Consider the following 22855-nt stretch of genomic DNA (forward strand, 5'->3'; position numbering starts at 1 on the left):
ATTCTGTCTTGCCAAAACGCATTAGCTACTAAGGCTGAGCGGATGTGCATTCGGGCTTCCGAAAGATCATTATGACTAATAAATTCAATTAAATCAATATCTACTATTGTTATTTTTGCCATGTCAGGAATCTCTGCACAGATATTCAAAATGCTTGTTCTATTCAAGTCATAACTTTTATGTGGGTATTCTGTGCATTTTATAATGAATCGATACTGGCTCATGCTTTTGTCTTCTTTGAAGTTATGTTTTTTTTCCAAATTTTGATGACCCGTTCTTTCATTATGTGACCCACGGGTCTCTTTACTGTTCACTTGGGCAAACTGAGGTTGACCAGACACTGAATAGTTAAGATTATTCTGAGCCAGTATTTGAGGTCCCTTTAATAGTGTGGTGATTGTTGGGAGCATTTTCACCATATGTTGTTGTTGGTCCTCGCTTGGGTTTTTAACAATGTTCTGCATCATATAGGCATCAATAGAGGACCTGATTTCATCACGTAATTCCTGCATGGAGGGCACCGATGGAACTTCAGGAGTTGTCAGGAACATTTCCACCATAGGTTGCTGTTGATCCTCACTTGGGTTATTAGCGGTGTTCTGCATCATATAGGCATTAATAGATGACCTGATTTCATCACGTAATTCCAGCATGGAGGGCACCGATGGAACTGCAAGTTCCTCAGCTAGTGTTTTTGCAGCTTGCATCTGCACTGCTTGATTCATTAATAAAGTTACATCAGTGCTATTATCTTTAGAATGAGTTGGCAGGAGTGTATTGATGGTTTGTATATTCCCCTCCTTTTGTTCTACATTCATCTTTGGAAATTTAAGAGAATCAAGTTTAAGATAGGATTCGATAGAAACTTGAATCTCTTTTTGTATATCCAGCATTGTAGGAATCATTGGCACTTGAGTCTCAAATTTGTTTTTCTCAGAAGAACTACCAGTAGTACTAATGATTCCCAATTGCCCATCGACCGGGCCAAGGTTCATTACTTTTGGCACAGTTTCTCCTTGTCCCAATACTGCGTGATTGCCCATGGTCGATATTTGTGTCAAGGATATCAGGTCACCCAGTGGTTTGTATGCCAAATGACCAATTTGATTTTCTTTTGATGCATTTCCTTGTCGGCAGTCACGAAGACTGTCTGTTTTTTGCTCGGCTTTGAGTATTTGAACATATCTTCTTGATTTGGTTTTTGTTCATTTGTTCTTGCGTTTTGTAACATATTGGATTATTTGTGACACCATTTTTGCTGGTTTTTGTTTGCTATGGACCTTAAAGGACACTGTTTTTTTCGCGGCAGTCGAAACTACATCAAATATGTTTTTCTCACTGATATCTTGCGCTGGTTTTACAAACGACAGTAAAGCTGTCGGAAGCAGTGGGTTCCATTTCCTCTGTATTTTGCTCTTGTACTATTCTGGCAATTTTGCATGGAAGAATCTGTTCTTGTGTTTGTATGTCATTCTGAACCTGCCTAATGGACAGGTCAGGATTCACAATTGCAGATGCAAGTATACTTTGATTGTCATTCATGGTAGAAGGTTGTTGGCTCTGGGCACCCCTATCTTGTTGGATAGTCAGATGATTAATTTGTTCTTATATCCGACTGAGAACCCTGATTGAGAAATACACTTGCTAGTATCAATAGTTGTTCAATATACTCAGTTTGTTTGGTAACCTTGCTATCCAAGATTTCATATAACTGTGTCACAGTTAGCAGTGCAGTATTCATGGCACTCAGAGTGTTGTTCAGGTCCGGGCCTCAGGGAAGGAGTATCTTCCCTGTTGGCTAGTGTGTATGAAAAACTCTGATTCCCGTGCTGTAGGGACAAACCTGGAGCATCTGGGAGTAGGAGCTATAACGGATGGAGATTCGTCTACAAAATGTATGTGAGATTTGTCATTGATTATGGGTGTTTTAATTCTGACATCATCTTGGTCTATGTTATTGACTGGGGCTGGCAACATGATTTCAGAATCATGTTTCGATATACTTTCCTCCCCTTGCCCTTCTTCTAATTGAATCAAATCCCCTGTGTTAGAACAGATGTAAAGGACTTCTTGACCACTTTTATGGGATTTTTTGGAGATATTCATAAAGTCTAGCTCATCATCATCAACTTCACCTGCTATGGTTAGCTGGCCATATACCTGTCATAGCCTTTTCTGGGCTAAGACAGCACATGGGACTGGTCTCAGTATGCTTTCTTTGTACAGTTGGCTTTCCAGATCTTGGGTGTCTTCTATAAGGCATGTATGATTAAAGTTGTATCAGTGGGAGCTCCTACATTTTCAGCTTCCCTCGCTGACCCATTCGAATTGGATTCTGGATGGAATTTCTGCCTTGCTGTACAAGCTTGGGTTCGTGTTCTAACTAACTACTTTTGCCTTGGGATATTATCTGCACCGGTAGAGGTTGTGCTTCGGAATTGTCGGTTCCGCTATTGCCTCGACCATCAGTGCAGAACATTCTGATATCAGCTGTTAGGGAGGCTCTCCGCCGCAGTGGTGTGCACGATACAAATGGCTGGAAATTTGAAATTCTGCTCTTGGCGGTTACATTGCTGCACTCCGGCATGCCTAGTTTAGCTCTTATGACTGATATTGGTGGCATGCTAGTAGTTAAAGTATATTGCTTCATAATCATGCACAAAAAAGAAACAATCTATTTTACAAATCATAAATTCAAGCAGATGGACCACTGCTGCTACTCCGCTATCTCGCTAGACAGCGAGGCAGCAGCAACCACACTTTTCTAACCGCACTTCCAAAATGCGCGCGGGCTTGCCGGTGATAAGGTTGCTGGGGCAAGAGGCGGGGCAATGTTCTACAAAAAAACAAAGGATGAGGTTTAAACTCACGTCACACAATTACATGAATGTATGAGCATTTGTGACTAACGTTACTAACGTTAGCACATTAGCACTGTACTCCTCCCACAAAAGTCAACATAAAGTCCACACAGTGCGTACCCGAGATATTATCTAATGGCACGCTTCCTTCTGCAACAGAGAAATCCAAATAAGACGTGCTGATTCAGAGTCCAAAGACCAAATGGGCAGAGTGGCGGACAGCGAGACAGCAGCAACAACACTTTTCCAACAGCATGTCCACAATGTGCACGCACCAATGCGTGGGTCTGGTGGTGATAAGGTTGCTGGGACAGTAGGCGGGGCAATGTTCTGAGATATTATCCAAAGGCACGCTTCCTTCTGCAACAGAGAAATCCAAATAAGACATACTGATTCAGAGTCCAAAAAAAACAAATGGGCATAGTGGCGGACAGCGAGACAGCAGCAACCACACTTTTCCAACCGCACTTCCAAAATGTACACGCACCAATGCGCAGGTTTGGCGGTGATAAGGTTGCTGGGACAGTAGACAGGGCAATGTTCAGAGATGTTATCCAATGGCACACTTCCTTCTCTTCAATGTTAAACCAGCAAAAAGAGTTTATTTATGATTTGTTTTCAATATTGTGATCATAAAAATAAAAGAATATAAAAATCACTCTGTATTCTTGATGTCTGTGAATATACATGTGCCGGGGTTTGCCTTTACCAAAACAGCTACTTCTCTTAACAACCTTTTCAGCAGCCCCACAAAATAATCACATGGTAAGCCTAATTATTCTGCCGCATATCCACAGCTTTTGTCTACTCATTTAACTGCTTTACAACAGTATAATATGAAACCAACCATGCCAGGAGACTAATAATGAATTGTGAAATGCATTCTATACTGTGACTAGAGATTACTGAGTATGGGGTAAAGTTCTTTCAGCGGGCAATGGTTTTGTGCAACACAAGTCGGGGCTTGCACTGAAGGAACACGAAGCATAGGGCAACCATCTCCCTCATTTGGAATGTGTAACATTCCAGAGTCATTTCCAACCAGTCTCACAAGCAGACCATGGACTACCGATGCCTCTGATTGCACCATACCGCTGCGGTTGACATGTATACCTAGTGGTGAAAAATAATCTCTGAAGGCCTTCATCATGCCACCACACACAAACAATTTATTTCCTGCCGAATGTTCATAAAGAATTTCAATTGATACTTGAGGGATGGCTTATTGTAAGTGGATTAGGCTAGTTAACAGAAAAATATTCCAAGTATATAGATGCAATCATATGCAAAGAAGTCCCTCAGTTGTCAGCGTATCTGTCATGCTCCACAGATTCGGCCTAGGGTCTGAGTGAGTGGGCTTACTTCACGCCTCTGAAGAACTTAGACTTTCTTCCCGAGAGCACCGCCTGCAGGGTAGTATAACCTGTCAGGCCTAGGCCTCGGGCTAAAAGGCGGGACAAACATCAGAGCTAAAAGGGAGAAAAAACAAGGCAATTGTTACACACTGTTGTCTGGCACTTATGCCAATCTCCCACCCCCGCAATTCCCCAGGCTTACCTGTGCGTGTCCCGGAATAATTGCGAATAAGCGAGTCAGACCGCAACCTTCACTTCAAACAGCAGAGCATCCAGAGAGTGAGGCGCGGACAAGCAGGAGTCCAAAGGTGAATGTGAGCAAAGAAGTAATGCAGGTCCCAGCTGAGTGCAGAGTATCAGGAATCAAGAGGGTAGGAAGATACATGGAGAAGAGTCACTCCACAAGAGCTGGGAAAAACAGAGTGGTGATGGCAACCACGGGTCCTAGGCAAAAGGACAGGAGACGGGAAGGGGCCGGTGAAACAGACATAAACGTGGTGTGCAGGGCGAGGTAATAGCGGTCCGTGTACAATTACCGTGTAACAAAATAGAATGTTGGAAGCACAGAATCGTAGTCCAGATTCAAAGTCAAAGGAGCAGGCAGGAGTCAATAATACCAGGAGTTCAAACAGACAAAATTGAACAGACCAAGAAACAATTGCTGCTACCATAAGTAGATGGTTTAGGTGCAGTGAGGTCTGAGGGGCGTGGCCTAAGTAGGAAAACGTCTCAAAGTGAGGCTTGAAACGCTTGAAGGAGGTGCTCGGGGCACTGACAGAGCGCAAGGCCAGCTGGATCCCGTAGTGCCCTGACGGTGTTGACACTGCTGACCCAGGCGCCAAGGTAAATGCCAGGTCTTGATGCCGGTTCGTCAGCGCAGCAATCTTTGGGTCATGACAGTACCCCCCCGAAAAGATGAACATCCCCCATGAAAATTGCCTCGGGCCCTGAAAAAAGCCTGTAAGAGACAGGGAGCATGGATATTGGCAGCGGGCTCCCAGGTGCCATCCTCAGGGCAATAGGCCGTCCAATCCACTAGATAGTAGTGGGAACCACGAACAAGGCGGGTGTCCAGGATGGCTTGCACCTCATAATCTAGTTCACCATGCACCGTCAAGGGAACGGGGGTGTCAGGTAGCTGGGTGCTAGGCACAAAAGGGCCCAGAAGGGAAACATGGAAGACGGGATGTATTCTCCAGCGTAAAGGGATGTCCACACGAAATGATACAGGATTTATACATTTCGTAATGGGGTAAGGGCCCACAAAACGCGGAAGAAGTTTGCGTTTGCCAGGGATACGCAAGTGAAAGGTGGAAAGCCAGACTTTATCCCCCCGACGATAATTTTGAGCCGGTATACAGCATTTATCGGTGTGCATCTTCATGTGGTCTTGTGCCTTACACAGAGGTTATGACACTGCAGTACGGATGGACGGTAACAAATGACTTGTTGCTTGGGCTGCTGGGACACGTGCAATTGATGGAAAGGACGTGGTGCATAACCCCCGGGTGTTGGCCATACATGGCATAGAAAGGAGAACAGCCCACTGACATGGGAGACGCGTTGTTGTATGCAAACTCGGTAGCCCCCAGAACTGACAGCCAATCCAACTGATATTGGAGGCAAAGGCATCGGAGGTACTGTTCCATAGTTGCATTAAGGAGCTCTGTTTGTCCATCGGTCTGGGGATGGTATGAAGAAGACAAATGAACGTCAATGCCCAGAATTCTGGTAAGTGCTAACCAAAAACGTGAAGTAAATTGTGACCCCCCGGTCAGACACAAGAACCAGTGAAAGACCAAAGAACCAAACCACATGTTAAAAAAACAACCTAGTTAGAACAGGAGCAGAGGGAACCCCCTGACAAGGAATAAACTGGGCCATCCTAGTTAAAGTGGCCATGACCACTAGGATCGTTGTTAAACCTTCTACTGGTGGCAATTCTACCACAAAGTCCAATGACACTGTGTGCCAAGGGCTCAGTGGTATGGGCATCCTCTGTAGAAATCCAATGGGTTTGCCAGGCATGTTTTTACATTGAGTACAAATGGCGCACTTGGAAACGTAATCGACCACGTCTCTTTTCATGTTGGGCCACAAACACCACTGGTACAGAAGGTTGTATGTCTTGGTTTGTCCTGGGCGGGCCACCAGGTGGGTGTCATGGACCAACGTAAGGCTTGCATCCTGGTCCAGACATCTGGAATATACAGACGGTCTCGTATGTAGGGTAATCCATCTACCAGATGTGCCTGAACTGCTTTAAGAGCATGGGAATGGTCCACTGCCCTACAGCGGATATCTTCCAGCATAGAACCTGTTGCTGCACATACACAAACTATGGAATATTTGGGCAGAATGGTTTGATCAGGTTCAGGTGGCGATACATCATCTCCAAGGCGTGAAAGGAAAAGGAAAAATATGTTACAAAGTGATGGAGGCTATAATTTGTTGATATTAAGGTCTATCATTGTCTCACCCTTACATCATAGTATAATTTCTGGACACTACAGTACAAAATCTGGACACTAAGAATCCTGCTCCAGGACACCTAGACTATTGACTTCCTGAACTAGGATCAACCAAATGTGACTGAAAATCTTTTATGAAGCAGCCCACTGCATATCTAGAGGTATGTCGCTCATCCTCTGACGATTGTTCTTTTCAATGATAGATTGAGTCCATACATTCACAAACTTCTGGGACATTTACAGGTGTTTCACCATCGTAGAGATAGTAGACTGTGATCCTCAGACATAATTAAAGTGGGGCACCCATGCCAGGCATGGTCATTTTTAGCTACTTGAGTTTACAAAGAAATCTACTAATGTATTAAATTCAGATATACAATCTAGGATGATTATCATTTGTTTTAGAATCTGCAGACATCAGAATTCTGGATCAAAGAATTTTATGAATAGACCTACAAATAACCACTCCTGATTAAGGAAATTCTATTTCCGCAACGCGTTGAGTTTTTATTAGCAATTAACTCTGAATACAGGACACCGATATGAAACTGATATTGTAACCTTTTATTATCAAGTTGATTGTTCTCTTTTGCTCCTTTTTATTGAATTGCATTAAAAGTATATTCTAATTCCAAATCTATGTTTAATTGAATGGACCTAGAAGAGTTTGCTCGTGAGAAAAAAAGCCCTTTCATAATTGATTGAGTTCTTTTATACCCACTACTTTTGATTTCTCAGTGTCTGAACATCTTAGCCTTAAAGTACTATTTATTTTCTATATAGGAACGATATTTACCTGTTGTTTGTCATTGTACAATCTCCCGAGTGTGCAGGGGACGCGAGTGATCCACAGATCGTGGACACCTCCTTTCCTTTTGTACTCTGTTCATCACAGCATAGTGCCAGTGCTGTGTCACTCGCCTCTGCACCTCACTAATTCAGTTACTCTCATTACCTACATATAACGCAGAGTGCACCTGTTAACTTTTGTTTCTGTTCTGTGAACTTTTTCCACTCTATTGAGTGTGTGGCACAACCACGCTGTTAGCACCTAACAGATATTTGCAATTTACATATACTAATATGTCCTTTTCAAAAATTAATACCATAATAGATAAACCTGCTACAACATTTGCCTTTAATGAAGAAGAGGCTACACGCATCTTAGGATTGATTAAAGATATCGAAACTACCACACCAGCAGCTACTAACCAGGAGAAAATAATATTTTGACTTGAGAAATTGACCCGCAGAGAAATTTCTCAGAAAGTACATGCAACTACCTTGGCCCAATATTACCATGCACAGCGCATCCCACGAGGTCTGAGAGTCTATCTTAAACTGACTCTTTGCAAAGAGGTCCCAGATTTTGTCAAGAAGTGGGAACAAATACTTAAAAGTGCTCACTTGATTTAATATTATTGACAATAGAAGAATTATCTAAATCTGTCACAACATTTGATAAAGAGATCAGTGAACTGAGTGAACAAATGAGTACATTTAAAGCAAGTGAAGAGTGGAAATTCATTCTGGATGACATCAATCAATCATTAGAGCAATATAAGAAAGAAATAGAACAGCGTAAAGTTCGTAAATTCAGACAGGACACCTTAGACTATTCACAGGACATTGTATACTCGTGGCAGGAGTACTATCAAAACAGCAGACCTCCTCGTCCCAATAGACCTCCCAGACAAGACAACAGGGATCTAAGCAGTGACATCCCATCTAGTGGTGAAGACAACAGACGACCCAGAGAGACAACGGAAATTCCACCTACTTCATCACATCCAACTAGTGGTGGATTACACACTTGCAAACGGCCTCCACATCATCAGCCACACCACGTACTTTTTTAGACAAAGGACCACACGAAGAGGGACAAAGAAATCTAAGATCAAAGAACAAACAGAACTAGTGGATAACGTGTCTTCTAAACAATTGACCAAGTCACAATTGGACGTTTTGAACCTCGGATTGTCCTTTACCCCAACTCAGAACACCACCCACCTAGAGGAAAGTGTAAACCTACATCGCCTAATGAGAAAAATGCGTCTAAAGGTATTCTTTGATGTTCAACCCCCCATGAACATTCCAACCAATTACGATTATTTGGAGATCAAATCTAAAAGTACCTTTGATCCACCGATCCACAATACCACATTGACGCTATTTGAATCACAAATGCTAAATCAACTGAAATCCATTGACTACAACAGAATCAAGAAATATAACATCAGGAAACATCAAAGCAAACTCATCAAAGAACTAGCAGATAACAAGACCCTAACATTGAAACCTGCTGATAAGGGAGGCGCTATCGTTATAATGGACACTACTTTCCACAACGAACAATGTATGTCACTATTGGAGGACAGAAATACTTACATACCTATTGAGGAGGATCCGACACAGAGAATTCTGACATTGATAGATGCAGTACTCCTAGAAGCTACAGAAAATGACTGGATCACAGAAAATACAAGGAGATTCCTGTACAAGACCAACCCGATCATACCTGTATTTTATGGTTTATCAAAGATCCACAAACAACTTTCTAGACCACCATTAAGACCGATTGTTGCTGGCACAGACAGTGTATTCCATCCATTAGCCATTTATGTTGACTGTGTTCTACAACCAATAGTTCAACACACCAGTACCTACCTATGGGACACGACTCATTTCATCAACATCATACAAAGTCTAAAGAATCTGGACTGCAATGATGTGCTTGTCACACTAGATGTCCAAAGCTTGTATACTTCTATTCCGCATGACAAGGGCATGGAAGCCCTAGAATGGGCATTACTACAAGAACCAAACTGCGTAGCTGATAAGACCTTCATTCAACAACTAACTAAAATCATTTTGCATAACAATTATTTCAGATTCAAACAACCATTTTTACTTACAAGCTTCCGGTACGTCAATGGGCTCAGCAATGGCTTCCCCTTATGCTGACCTATTTATGTACCATTTAGAGAGTGAACATATCATTAAGAACCCAAGTTGGAAAACGAAACTCGTTTGTTGGATGAGATACACCGACAATGTATTTATGATTTGGAGAGGCAATAAAGAACTACTACAGAATTTCCTAACTTACATCAACTCAGTTAATGAGAGGATAAAGTTTACCATGGCAATAGGATGGATGTGGAATTAGAAATCAGAGGAGACACAATTATTGCCAAATTTGTTTCAAAGCCCACTGACGTAAATAACACTTTACATTACCTGAGTTACCATCCCAGGCACCTTCGCAATAACCTACCATACAGCCAATTTCTTCGAACCAAAAGAATTACATCCGTTGAGTCCACACTAGCATTGGTATTGGACAAACTGTCTGAAAAATACGGCACAAATCCCCTTCCTTTATGGAACAAAGAAGATAGGAGAGGTGACGGGAGAACGGGACAGCCTGATGTGGCCTAGTTGAAGCGCCTTGTCAATGTAAGCCTTCAATTGGGCTTCTTCGGAGTGAGACAAAGAATAAATGCGACCATGCGGAAGCACAGCATCAGGTACCAAGTTTATAGGACAATCGTACACACGCTGTGGGTGAAGGAGGTCAGACAAGCCCCTATTGAATATGTCAATTAGGTCTTGATACATAACAGGCAGTACAGGGGTGATGACCTGTACAGTAGCATTGACCGTATTTGTACTGGAAACTAAGGCCACACATGGGGAGGAGAACCGGCTGTCCTGGTCAGGGGAACAGTGAATCATACAAGACGGAGATGAGAAAGAGACTGTTTGCTTGACCCAGTCAATAACTGGGTTGTGTTTCTGCAACCATGGAAGAACAAAGATGATCCCAAATTGTGGTGCCAAAATAAGGTCAAAAATCACATGTTCTGTATGTCCTTCTGCAGTGCACATCAGCAGAGGTTGAGTTTGTTCGGTGATGTGACCTGACACCAAACAGGAGCCATCAACTGCCTGGACATCTTCTGGTTTGTCTTTAAGAGACAAAGGGACCCTGTATGTTCTAGGTACTTGTTCATCCATGTAGTTGCCTGTTGCTCCAGAATCAATTATGGCAGTACTAACAAATCCTGGGGTGTTAGGTAGCGTAAAGGTAATTGGCAGATAAATGTGTCTGGCCAAAGAAAAAGAGTTAGAGCCATCTAATATCTGACCCGCCTCATTGGCTCGGTTCAAGGACGTGTCCTGGCGTTTCCCGCACCATTGACGGGACGCTTAGGGCATTCGCGAATAAAGTGCCCAGTTTGTCCACAATAGAGACATAAGTTGTTTTGAAGGCGTTCTTCCCTCTCTTCTTTCAAGAGAGGACCGTTGACAGCCCGATCTGCATAGGTTCTAGGTCAGACGAAGCAGGCATAGTCTTTGCCTCATGTTTGTCTGACCGTAGGTCCGTAAAAAGGCGCTCTCTCCGTGCCTCTGTTGCAGACGGGCGTCTACCTGTAACACTAGACCCACAAGGTCAGAAAAGACAGATGGAACAACTGACAGAGCGTCTTTAAGTTTGTCTGAAAGGCCGTTGTAGAAGACTTCTGCCTTTTTAGATTCAGGCCAGGAGGTTTCAGCGGCTAATTGATTGAAGCGGGCAAGGTAAGTTAGTAAAGACTGCCTACCTTGGGTTAATGCCAAGAACTTGAGGTCTGACGCTTGTGCCTTATACCTAGCATCAAAGACCCAATTCATCGCTGTTAATAAGGCATCAAAATCATATAATGCCAGGTCATCGGACTCCAGCAAAGGGTTGGCCCATGCAGGAGCCGTACCCCCTGATGCGAGAGCACGGATGCGGCTTTGGTGGTGGCATTAGGGAATGCCAAAGGACGGCACAAGAAATGTAAGTGACACTGGTTTATGAATGTTCTATACGTTTTAGGATCCCCTGTGAACTGTTCTGCAATGGCCAACTGAAAGGGACCCAGGAGCACCAGTGGGGCCGGGCTGGCCTGAGGCACAGGAGGGATGGGATTAGGTGCAGCTGCACCATCCCCAAACTCCTCATCTGCGGGCAGGGGTTGTACAAAGCTCTCCATGACATCCATGCGTTGCTGCAAGGAGGCATGTGCTGTTGCCATATCTGTACGGAGCGAGGAAAATGCCTGAATCAATGCGGCCATGGGGTCTCCCCCTTGTTCCATGATAAACAGACAGGCACCAGTATTGGGCTCCTAAATCTATCGTGCTCCATAGATTCCGCCTAGGGTCTGAGTGAGTGGGCTTACTTCACGCTTCTGAAGAACTTAGACTTTCTTCCCGAGTGCACCGCCTGCAGGGTAGTATAACCTGTCAGGTCGAGGGCTCGGGCGAAAAGGCGGGACAAACAGCAGAGCTAAAAGGGAGAAAAAACAAGGCAACTGTTACACACTGTTGTCTGGCACTTATGCCAATCTCCCACCCCCGCAATTCCCCAGGCTTACCTGTGCGTGTCCCGGAATAATTGATGTACCTACTTGTGTTAAAACACAAGGTGAGATCTGAAAGCATTCTGGTAAGAAGCTCAGAAGGAATGCAGGTGATGTTGTTTGTACAGAGCAATCCCTGACCCCTGCGGAACGAGGACGCAATTGGAGGAAGGATGAGGAGTCCACAGTAAACACAGTAGTCTCAGCAGAGCATCCTTGTAGCAAAGCAATATCTCAAGAAGAGGTCCTTGACCCAGGCGGAATGAAGGCGCAGCTAAGAGGGGTAGGAATCACGATCCAAATGAAAACAGCAAAGCGTCCTTTCCTTTTTTACCTATATCAGCAGAGCGTCCAAGGTAGAGGTAAAATGTGCGAGTCAGACCGCAACCTTCACTTCAAAAAGCAAAGCATCCAGAGAAGTGAGGCGCGGACAAGCAGGAGCCCAAAGGTGAATGTGAGCAAAGAAGTAATGCAGGTCCCAGCTGAGCGCAGAGTATCAGGAATCAAGAGGGTAGGAAGATAGACAGAGAAGAGTCACTCCACGAGAGCTTGGAAAAACTAATTGGTGATGGCAACCACGGGTCCTAGGCAAAAGGACAGAAGACGGGAAGGGGCCGGTGGAACAGACATAAACGTGGCGTGCAGGGCGAGGTAATTGTGGTCCGTGTTCAATTACTGTGTAAGCAAAATAGAATGTTGGAAGCACAGAATCATAGTCCAGATTCAAAGTCAAAGGAGCAGGCAGGAGTCAATAATACCAGGAGTTCAAACAGACAAAATAGAATAGACCAAGAAACAATTGCTGCTACCGTAAGGAGACAGTTTAGGAGCAGCGAGGTCTGAGTGGGCGTGGCCTAAGTAGGAAAACGTCTCAAAGTGAGGCTTGAAACGCTTGAAGGAGGCGCTCGGGGCACTGTCAGAGCGCAAAGCCAGCTGGATCCGGTAGTGCCCTGACGGCGTTGATGCTGATGACCCAGGCGCCAAGGTAAACACCAGGTCTTGATGCCGGTTCGCCGGCGCCGCAATCTCTGGGTCATGACAGTATCTCAGATACATGGTACACCTCTTAATATTATTTGAAAATGTTGAATGGTCAGCAGATTTTTGTTTATTACTTTGGATGTGAAAGCACTATATACGTCTATCAAACTTTGTACTTTCTACATACTGTTATGCTGAAGGAATTGTTACTTTAAAAAATAATATCCTTTTTTTCAATTATACTCTCCATAAACAGATGAGGGATGTGGCCTTGGGGGCCATGCATGTCCCCCTCTTTGGAAACATGTTTATGGGGTATTTTGAAGACCTTTTTGTATATTCTGAGACTGATTTCACATGAAGGGTCAAACTTTGGTGGAGGAAAATAGACAATGTGTTCATGATTTGGCAAGGGACACACACAGTGTTAATGGAATTTGTACTTTATCTCAATAACAATACGTTTGGGATACAATTCACTATTACTACACTCCCTACAGAGATTGACTTTTTGGATATACATGTATATGTTAAGGATAACGGAATAATGTCCATAACGTACAGAAAGCCTACTGAGGTTAATTCGATCCTGTTTGTTTTGAGTTGTCATAAACCTAGTGTAAATAAAAACATTCCAACTCGAGAATATATACGGACATGCAGGAGGAACTGTAAGGAACTGATTTAGTATGAGAACGAATGTGCAGTGTGGGATGCTAGGTTTGATGAACGTGGATATAACAAATACATATTGTTGAATGCTAAGAAAAAGAGCATGGCTATGAATAGGAGTGATATATTACATCCTAAGTCAGTGAAGACTCAGGATGTGCAGAGTGTAAGAATTGTCACACAATATTCCAAAGAGAACAGCTAAGTGTACAAGACCCTGTTAAAACATTGGTGAATTCTAACTTAAAATCAAGACTTACAGTCGTATATATTGAATAGACCGAATTAGGTTTACACAAAACCACTGCACTGCGAAAGGAACTCAGTCCTTCTCATCTTGAACTTTTGGAAATGTCGAAGACTTGGTTAAGCCGCAACAGTATTGGTTTCTATAAATGTGGGACATGTAGGTTGTGTCAGTATATACTGGAGTGTAAAAACATTAGAATCAATATCAAGGAAGATATACAGGCCGATTCATGTAATTAATGTGCGCCGACAATCTCCACGCAAGCGTGCGAAAGCGTGCAAATTGCAGCACAAGTGCGAAAATCGGAGTGCAAGAGTGCGAAAGCCATGCACATCGATTCATGGAAGACCGTGCGCGTGTAAATACTGGGGTGTGCGCTAAAATCCTGCGTGGCGCACGCGGGCGCACACGTCATCAAACGGCATGCACTACACGCACAGCGAAAGTGCACATAGCATGGCGCACACAACAAAAGTAGGCGGAACACGGGGTGTAACACGCGCAATGGGGAACAACGCGTGAAAATGTGGGCGTTACAAGGGAAGTACAGGAGGCAAATGCGCGGAACGCCCACACGCACGCCTACAACACGTATTCATGGAATCGAACAGGGGAAACGCGTGCGCCAAAAAAGACGCGCCAATCCGGAAACATGTACGCCAGCAGGAAGCAGGCATACACGGACCCGTGCAGCATAAAAGTGCGTGCAAACAACAAACAAGCTCAGACGCTACGATGAATATACAGTTCCTCGCAGCAGTGGTCGTGGCACACCGCAGGAGGAGGAGGATAGTCAGGGCTAGAATGTTTCACCCAGGACGAGGCTTTTTGGGATGCCTGATGACCAGGTGTATGGGAGGTACAGGTTTCCACCTCACATTATACTCGACCTGGTGAGTGAGTGGGAGGATGACCTCACATCACCCACCCTGTGCTCCCAAGCACTGAGCCCCTTGGAAAAGGTGTTCAATGTACTGAACTTCTTGGCCACTGGTTCATTTCAGCGGACAAGTGCGATAGTGGGGGAGTGTCACAGGCCACGCAGTCACGCTGCCTACACCAGGTGCTGGCCATCATGACTGCATGCCCATCAGTCCGCAGGCACATATACCTGCCCAGAACACCTGCAGCAAGACAGGCTGCCGTCCAGGATTTTTACGGGGTGACACACTTCCCCAAAGTGCTAGGTGCCATTGATTGCACCCATGTGGCTCTATGTCCTCCCAGGGCAACTGAGCACATCTATAAAAACCGCATGCACTGGAATTCCATCAACGTGCAGGTAGTATGTGATGCCAAGGGAATCATCACCTCAGTATATGCCAACTATCCAGGGTCCACCCATGACAGTTTCATTTACAGAATGTCAACCCTAAACTTGGACCTAGAAGCTGGGGGCATGGTGATACATGGCTGCTTGGTCAGTATAAATGCCTCTGCACATGCATGCATGTCAGATACTGAGTAATGTCACATCCCCACTAATGATACCCATCATCACCTCCCCTGGGGACAGTGCCTAACCTCTGAGCACCCACATGATGATGCCAATTCGGAACCCTACCACACCACCCGAGGTAAGATACAACACAGCCCATATTGCAACCCGGGACATAGTGGAGCGCACTTTCGGAGTGCTCAAGTCACGCTTTCACTCCCTTGACCACTCTGGTGGGCAGCTGCTATACACGCCCGCAGTAGTGTGCAGGATCATAGTGGCAGCATGTGTCCTGCACAACGTTGCAACCCGCCGGGGCCTGCTTGTGGACATGGTGGTGCCCCCACATTCCCAACCACATGCACCGCTGCTGCGCATGGGAGGGGAAAGGGCACGTGGTGAGGCAGCCCGTACGCAGCAGGTGGCTAATTACTTCACCTAAAATCACACCCCTGTGGAGTACACACAGCCCTGGTACATACCAGCTGACAATCAATGATGATGACATAAGGGACAGTCAACTGTCACAACCATACTAGCCTGAGATTGGTCACCTGGAAGTGTTACATTGTGTGCATCCCTACCTACCCAAAGACAACCAATGCTGTGTCACAAAAAGACACACATTTATGCTGCATGAATGACTACCCCCTTGCAAAATATAACATGAAAACAGCGCCATGTCACCCAAACCCTCCCCATCTCCGTACCCAACACACCCTGGCATGTCATGCAATGTGAAAGCAAACAAAGGAATGCACAATACATGACACAAGTGTCACAAAGTGCACTGTCCCAAATGGAAACAGGCCACAGACAATATGCTCCCAGTATTCAATAACAAACAGAACACATGACCAAATACTTACCAGCAACACAATACAGCAACACAGGATGAAACATTGCCAAAATATGACAGTACCAAATGAAAGTAGTGCAAGTTTTACAACCTGAATAAGCCAGCACATACACCCCTTCCAACTGAAGAGTGTTGACATCAGGCAAATGTGTCAGTGTACTGCATACAGCATGAACTGCATCTGCAAAGGATGCGACCTTCTGAAGACATGAAGAAGGTACCTGTGAATAATGAGGAAGACATGGATGCACAAGCACATATCAATACACCATGCAGTGTTCAATACAACAACAATCCCCACTAGGGATGTACACACAGTTTTGACTACAGACTGCCCACACAGCTCATGGGAGCCCAATGTCACTGTGTAAGTCATTGTCACTTGGTCACACCCTTTGCAAGCCCATGGAAAGGGAAGCAGGAGGGGTATGTAAAGGAACACAAGCATATAACCCAAATACAGGACTAGCCTGCATGTGCCCAGCTGGAATACACAGTGGATGCCCACAGGAGCCACACAAGGCAACACACTGTAACAAACAAACAAAAAATCAAAAATGGCCATGTGGGGTCAAGGGGGGGGGCACCCAGGAGGTTCGAGGACAGGGTGCACAACAACACCCACCTGCGTGGATGTTGCGAAAAAAAAATACCTCCATGGGCTCATGGCCTGCACGGCTACGCTATTGTGGGAGAACTGCTGCTGTCGCTCTCTTCACCCTCTGCTTCTGCATCAGGAGGTGGTGGTGCTATGGGAGGCAGCCCACACAAAGCCCCGGTATGGTCCTCCATGGCAGCAAGCATGCAGGTTTTGAAGGTCTGATTCTGGAGGATGATAGTGCAGAGATTCCCATGCAGCACCTCACGGGTTGCCTGCATTTCTGCATGCATGGCCTCGCGTGATGCCCGGATCTCCTCCCGAGTTGCCTGCAGCTCAGCTGAGAGCGAATGTGTGAGCTGCTCCAGCTGCTGTTCTGACCTTAAATTTCGGGAAGCCTCAAGTTCACTTAGAGTCTGCCTGAGGAACTGGAGTTCTAACCTCAGGGCTTCCCTGTTGCACTGTGACTCCACAGAAATGGCTTCCCGCAGAGTCTCCAGTGCCGCCCATCGGTCCCTGTTGGACGCCAACATGTCTTCGCTCTGTGATTGGCAAATGGAGTCTGTTGCCTGCTGTTGTTGCTCCATCTGCCTTTCAGGGGGGAGAATGGAAGTGGCCACCCTCTCCATTGCCTGAGCCATCATTTGAACTGATGCTCCCTGTTGTGCTGCAATACCGTACATGGAGTTTTCCCATACAGTATTGCCTGGTGGCGCACGGCCACCGCGTCGGCGGGCACCACACCTGTTTGGAGCAAGGCGATCTGCACCTTGCTGTGCCGGCACTGCCTGAGGCTGCAGGACTGCATTCCCCCTCTGATCTGCTGGCCCAGGAACAGGATCAGATGTTGTGGAGTGTGACCCTGCATCCGTGACCGCCAAAGGCGGAGTTACCAACACTGACATCCCCATAGAGGGTTCTACCCCTGGTGCAGGTGGGTTGGACAGAACAGAATCCCTGCCAGAAACACTCACCTGCGAGAGCACATTAGTCTCATCATCCGATTCAGCACCTGAATCATAGAGGTCTGGGGAGGTGCAACCAGAGACACCCCTGGACGGTATGGTCTGCAATAAGATTGGGTTTTCACCCACCAACACACCATGTCCTCCACTGGTGCCCATTCGTGCCTGAGATTCCTCCTGGGTCTGCACCATCTCCTCCACCTCTACATTATCAAGTGCTTCATCAACCGGCAAAAACAAGAAAGACAACCAAAGAAAACAGGCTTGAGCACCATAGCACACACATAGGCCTTACAAGCCAGAGATCCAGTACATGATTTACACATGTCCCACATGACAATAACCCTGGCATGCATGCACTGTCAATGAGTTGGAAGGGGAGGCAAAAAGCAGACACTGAGGACACCAAGATGGAAAAGCAACACATTTGCTGCATGCTGGGTAGCACTGGCATCACACATTAGCCTATGAGTGGCATGTCCAATACACATACCTGACACATGCCAGCACACAGATGGCATGTAGCCTAGCCATGGTACATTTGACAAGTACAGCCATATGTCAGTGAATGAGTACTGTCACCCATCCATGTGAGATGGACATGATGAGATGAAAAATGCTAAATAGTGTGACAAAATATGCATGTGCCACACACTGAAACACATCCAATGTACAATAATACAGTGATTGCAAGCAGATGTACACATCAATGGTTGGTCACTTCAACATGACAGGAAACAACTATCATGTTCCACATTCAAACAGGCCCCAAAAATTAATGTGAGCAGGCCAATACTCAATCAGCCTGAATGGTCTAATCATTCACATAACAAGGTAACAAATGTGGGCCAATGTGGGCTGTAATCAATGACAGAAGCATGTCACATATGTGGCATTAGGGATGAAAAATGTGTTGCAAAAATGGGAGAATTGAAACAATCAGCCTGAATGAACACTGAAAAATTCAGAGCAATGTTGTTGCAAGATGACAGTTCAAGGGCAACTGCAGTAATGTGGCGCCAATTGACTACTGTGGGCAGAAGGGATACTGTCATACCCAAATCCAAGGCCGCTGAATGTTTTGGAGGAAGCACATGGGTGACCCACACCACTCATGAGTACACACCCTCACCTGGCACTCAATCAGAACCCGTCACCCAAACAACATACACATGGATTACACACACATGCATGGGCACTCACCGGACAATGCGTCGTAATCTGGTAGGTCTCCCACGCCTTGGTCTCTGTTCCTCTGTGATGAAGGTTCCAGCAACAGACTCATGTTCAGTGAGTTGGTTGTCCTCTGGTGGAGACCCACCGCCAGTCACCAGAGTAGCGGCATGATTTGAGGCCAGCTTGTTCTTTGCACTGTGTTTCAGGTCATTACACCGCTTGTAGCAATCATCAGCTGTGCGCCTCACAAATCCAAGGGCACTAATGTGGTCCAAGATGGTCTGCCAGTGTGCCCTACTTTGACCAGGTGTGGTCTTGCACCCTGCAGTCACCACCATTTCGTGGCTATGTGCCAACACATAGGCCACAAGTGCATCAAGTTCGGCATCATTAAAGCTAGGCTTCCTTGACGTGCCGAAGTGTGTGGCCGTGTCTGGCTCTCAGCCTGTAGTGCCAGAGCACCCTTCTTCTTCTTTTTCAAAGGTGGTGCGGATCCTGAGTGGCTTACGCCGCTCTGGTCAGTAGGGGCAGAAGCGCAGGTGGACTGGGTACTAGAAGTGTGCAAAAAGGCACAATGACCATAGGTATTGGTGCAGGCATTGGCCGCAGAGTGATGTTTGCAGGGCCAATGTCGGTTTGATGGACCTGGACCGACACTGTCCTGGCTGGGAGACTCAGAGCTTGGGTGGATAGAGCTGCAGCTGCCCCTGCAGCCTCCCCACCCTGCCTACTTGAGGCAGCAGATGACATTGCTGCCCCAGATCCACGTGGCCTGGTGACAGCAACTTGCACCGCCACACGTGGCTTAGACTTGCTGACCTGGAAGTCAGCCTGGGAGTCATCCTGTGCCAGTTCAGGTGCCAAAATGGGCCGGTCCAACAAGGGCTGAGCTGGGATGGTGTCAGCTACATTTCCCACAACCATGGGGGGGGCATGGGTGTCCCTGATTGGTCCTCCACACATTGGTTTCTAGGGGCACCCTGCAAATCCTGGCCACGACCCCTACCGCTCCCACCACACCCACCTTTTGGAGGTCGGCCACCTTTGCCTCCCTTACTGCTTGGTCGCCTCCCAACCATGCCACTGATGTTGTTCTGCATATGGGAGTTGCAGTAAATAATTGTCCTGGGCAATTGGGGTGAAAGGGGTAGGGTACTAGATGGAATTCGTACCCTAGTGCTCTGGCAAGGCTGTATGTGACCCCTGGGGGAAGATGACGGGTCACACAAATGCACAGGCAACCCAAAAACAAAATCACACGTGCACGCAACCCCTGGTAGACCAAGTGCATGGAAAAATAAACCTGCACTACGCTGTGGCATCCAGAAACACAAAAATAAGCGTAGGCGTGTTATACGCAGCCTACAATGACCACTGAGGGGGTACGCGACACACCGGGGCAACCACAGTTGGGAAAAACGTGCGCGACTCACTGTCTGCCTTTCAAAAGAACGTGAAAAAGACACGCGTGTGCGCGTAGGCAACACCCCGGCCAAAGGAAGAAAAGAACACAGTCTGAGGAAACAGGGACTACGAACTGGAAATCCTGTGAAGTAATCGCGTGTAAACCGACAAGAAGTACAAGATACACCCGCTCGCTCTCCACAAAAAGCACGTACAAGGAAATAGCGTGATACTCGTACCTTTTAAACCAGCCCACATGTGAAATGTCACTTACGCGCTTATGCGCTAAGGCCCTTTCCTCCAATAGCACAGTGATGTGCAGTTTTCTCACGTGCTGAATCACTATGCACCCGTGTTGTGGGCAACGCCTGTGCGCGTAATGTCACTGACGCGCTTACGCAGTAAGGGCCTTTCCTCGGATTACACGCTGACGTGCAATTTTTTCACGTGCCAAATCACTCCGTATCAAGCTGGCCACGCGAATACACACGGAAGACCACACTCCTGCCCAAAAGGCCATTTTCCTTCCCACAAGAGCCCCAAGCACGCTCCCACAAGCCATCTGCTGCTGTCTGCCTGCTGCACACATGCCCTGCTATTTGGTGCCTGCACGTCAGCCATCTGCAAGGGTCCAGTTGCTGTGGCCACCCCTGCTGGAACAGAAGACTCCCGACTGAGATAACATCACTCCAGAGCCCAGCCCCAGGACACAGTTGCCCACCCACGCCTACCTCGGGGGTCGCCATGTCGGTGCAAACCCCATCTGAGACCACTGGCGACCCCCAGTCAGAGAGGCAGAGGGCCACCAGCTTCAGTGAGAAGGAAGTTGGTGTCCTGGTGGAGCATGTCCTGGGGCATTATGATGCCCTCTTCGGAACATCACGCACCAACAAGGAAGGACGGTTGAGGATCTGGGTGGACACAGTGGTTCCCATCAACACGGAGGAGGTGGCAACCTGCAACATCAAGCACGTCAAGAAGCTCTGGGAGGACCTGAGGTCCAGGACCCTCTACAAGGCCAGGCACCTCGCGGAGGGGGGCCGGGGCAGCATGAGTAACATCCAGATGAGGGACCTGGAACACGTAGCCCCAGCACTCCACGCCCAGATCCTTCAGAGGCAGACCCGCCTGGAGTTGAGCGGTAAGTGGGAAAGCATTGATGTGTGAGACAGGGCATGTTGCAGTGTGCTGGTAGTCTGATACTTGCCTGTATGTGTGGCATAGGCCATGTATAGATGTGTGTGTGCAGGGACATCATGGTCATGCATGTCAGACGAGTAATGTGTGAACCACATGGATGGTGCATGTGTTCCAATGCAACATGGGGAGCTGTATGCGGAATGCACACATGAGCAAATAGACAAGGAGATGTGGGCTACGCGGGACAAATTGCTAAGACACTCAAGCAAAATAAGTAACCATCGTATGGGAGCCCAAATGAGGGGATAGGCCAGGTCAAGGATAATAAAATCAATTAATCTTTATTGTTTACATATCACATCACGTAACATATGGTACTGAATCCATCATAAAACAGCATAAAAACAGACAATCAATATAGAATATATACAGATAAAGTGCATGGCAACCACCTAAGCTCCCTGCAATGCAGGATGAATACAAAGTGCAATGTGCAATAGCCCCCCCAGGGGGAAAGGAAAGGGAAGACCAATCTACCGGGGGGGATCAGAGCAAATTGAAAAGGGGCAGTCCTAATACTGACCCCAATCACGAAATGCATGCACAGTCCAAAAATGTATTCTGAATCTAGCTGCAACTATTCCGGCAATTAAGAATAGAAAATAAGAGAAATTTGGGAAATGCAAAAATTACAAAATTATGACATCTCTCCAGTATCATATTCTAAAGTGACATAAATTATTTAAACAACTGGATGGACAAGCTTGCAGTGCAAGATATGTAAGGGGTGCCACCTGCAACGCTTGTCACCATTTCGACCTAAACAGTCAACCACCGGCACCTAGTGCGACTTCCACCATTCTCAGAAATTGTCTAAGGCATCCGTCTCCTTTTGGAAAAAAGAGAGAGGGATGGCTTAGCAGTCGTCTTCCTCAGGACAGGACGAAAGGGGTTGTGAAATAAAGGAACAGCAATGGAGTTATATGGTCAACGGAAAGGTGTCTTAAAGGTAGTCCTTGTGTCCTTCCATGACCAGATTCTTCTTATATGTATATGTATGGGCCTTGCGTTCCTTCTTTATCCAGTTCTTCACTAAAATATATCAAAAAATAGAAAGAAGGGAACAGGGGAAAGAAAAGAAAGAACAAAAATATACCAACATTAAAAACCACATGTTAAAAAATCCTTGACCTAGCCTTGACCTAGCCTAGCAGCTCCACATAAAACGTTACAGTATGGTTCTCCTCGAGAATCCAATTAATGCAATAAATACCTCCATAGAGTCATACTGC

Source organism: Ambystoma mexicanum, chromosome 7p, assembly GCF_040938575.1.
Source record: "Ambystoma mexicanum isolate Mex_15411 chromosome 7p, UKY_AmexF1_1, whole genome shotgun sequence".
Taxonomy (NCBI): Eukaryota; Metazoa; Chordata; class Amphibia; order Caudata; family Ambystomatidae; genus Ambystoma; species Ambystoma mexicanum.